The following is a 2599-nucleotide window of genomic DNA, read 5'->3' on the forward strand; positions in this document are numbered from 1 at the left end:
CACCCCGGGCACACCCCTGAAGCAGTAATGAACGTGGGGGCACAGGCATGGCCTGGGATGGGGGGGCTGGCCAGGGGGACACCCTCCCTGAGGGCTGTGGGGACAGTGCTTTGGGGGGGACACCCTCCTCTGTCCTTGTCCCCAAGGCTGGGGCAGCGTTTATGGAGCTGGGGGGTGATGATGGTGGTGGCTCCTCCTGGCCCCAAGGGTCTGGGGGGGCAACCCCCACCCATACAGCCTCTGGGGGCTGTCCCAGCTCAGACAGACCCCAGCCAGGGACATTGCTGCTGCCTGGGGACACCATGGCTGGTCCCCACATCCACCCCTGCCCACCCGGGCAGCCCCTTCCCCACCTCCCCCAGCACGAAGCCCTGCAGCAGCACCATAGCCTGGCTGGGATGGTTCCCTCCTTCCTCCTCATCCTCCTCCTCCTGCTTCAGCCCCCCGGCACCCAGGCTGGAGCATCCACTGGCCTGGGCGAGGTGGCCATGGGGCAGGGGGGGTCTGGGGGGTGGGTGGCAGCGCTGGTGCAGGCGCCAGTGGAGCTGGAGGTGGATGCGCTGGGAGAAGCGGCTGTGGCACTGGTGGCACTGGAAGGGCTTCTCGCCCGAGTGCAGCCGCAGGTGGGTCTTCAGGTTGCTCCTGCTGCTGAAACACTTCTGGCACATCTGGGGTGGGGTGGGGGGGAGAGGATGGGGGACTCAGGGTGGGTGCTGCACCCTGGTTGGGGATCCCTTTACCCATCCTCCTGGCACCCAGTGGGCACTTACCGGGCACCGGTGGGGCTTCTCACCAGTGTGGACCAGGCGGTGCTTCTGCAGGTGTGCCAGCTGCGTGAAGCTCTTCTTGCAGATGGGGCAATGGAAGGGTCGCTCGCCGCTGTGCACCCTCAGGTGGGCCTGCCAGGGTTGGTGGGGGTGGCACAGAGCTAGTGGGGGGCACCCAGGAGTCTGTGCTGCCCCAGTTTCCCCCCTCCTGGGAGCAGCCCACCCCCCTCCAGGGCACAGGGACATAAATCCACAGCCCATCTCCAAGTGCTTCATGCACTCGGGGCACTTGGTTGAGGGGAAACTGAGGCACGGGGAGACCTGTCCTCACAGTTGGGACGAGCCACCACTGCCCCTTGTCCCCTGAGGGTGCAGGGGGGGTGCCCTGCCAGGCTGGGGAGGGGTGGGGGAGAGCGGGCACCTCTCAGAGAGGGGCACCCCATGTACCTTGAGGTTGGAGAGCTGCCCGAAGCTCTTGGCACAGACGTTGCACTCGTACTTGCTCCTGCCAGGGTTGGGCACGGTGCTGGTGGGTGGCTTGGCCACGCTGTGGCTGGGCACCTCCGGCTGTGGGGCAGAGCGTGGCATCCCCCCCTGTGCCGTTGGTGGGGACCCTCCTGCCCCACAAGTGGGGAAGGGCCCTTGGAGGAGAGGGAGAAATCCCACCGGTGGCTTTGGCAGCCCGGGAGCACCCTGCCCAGATGGCAGGAGGGTCCCACATGGCCACAGGCAGGGTGGCAGCTGGAGGAGGACACCGCTGCAGCCCTGTGAAGGTGACACCGGGGTCCCCATGTCACCCAGCACGGGCTGTGGGGCCAGCAGGAGCGGGGGGCAGTGGGTGGCACAGAGAGGGAGGCAGGGCTGGGGCAGGAGGAGGGGGCACAGGCTGCCCAGGGGGACCCTCAGCTCCCTGGGCAGTGGGGGGGGTGGCTGGGCACCCGCCAGCACCAGCTCTGCTCGGCCAAAGGGCTTCTTCCTCCAGCCTTCTGTGGATCGCTTGGCCACGCTGTGGCTGGGCACCTCCGGCTGTGGGGCAGAGCGGGGCATCCCCCCCTGTGCTGGCTGTGGGGACCCTCCTGCCCCACAAGTGGGGAAGGGCCCTTGGAGGAGAGGGAGGAATCCCACCGGTGGCTTTGGCAGCCCAGGAGCGCCCTGCCCGGATGGCAGGAGGGTCCCACATGGCCACAGGCAGGGTGGCAGCTGGAGGAGGACACCGCTGCAGCCCTGTGAAGGTGACACCAGGGTCCCCGTGTCACCCAGCACGGGCTGCGGGGCCAGCAGGAGCGGGGGGCAGTGGGTGGCACAGAGAGGGAGGCAGGGCTGGGGCAGGAGGAGGGGGCACAGGCTGCCCAGGGGGACCCTCAGCTCCCTGGGCAGTGGGGGGGGTGGCTGGGCACCCGCCAGCACCAGCTCTGCTCGGCCAAAGGGCTTCTTCCTCCAGCCTTCTGTGGATCCCTGCAGCTCTTCGGCCTCAGCTCTCGTCTCCTCCTCCTCCTCCGTGCTGCAGGTGGGGACATCTTCGGGGCAGAGTGGCCGCACTGGCGAAGGGGTCATGTCCAGCTCCATGGGGGTCCCGCAGCTGGTGGCCCTGGTGGGGGCATCACGGGTGGCATGGGTGGGCAGGGGAGCAGCTGAGGGGTCAGCGGGGGGGGCGAGTAGGGGACCTTGGGGATGAGGGGATGGTAGGGGGGACCCCAAAATGGGCAGAAGCAAGGCTTTGTCTGCAGGACAGATGGGAGCACCCACTGCCAGATTTGGGGGGGGTGCAGGGGAGAGTCTGCTGCAGGGTGGGGGCAAGGGGGGTGTCTGCTGAGCCCCCAGCCCTGGCCAGG

Source organism: Calidris pugnax, unplaced genomic scaffold (assembly GCF_001431845.1).
Source record: "Calidris pugnax isolate Ruff unplaced genomic scaffold, ASM143184v1 scaffold162, whole genome shotgun sequence".
Classification (NCBI taxonomy): Eukaryota; Metazoa; Chordata; class Aves; order Charadriiformes; family Scolopacidae; genus Calidris; species Calidris pugnax.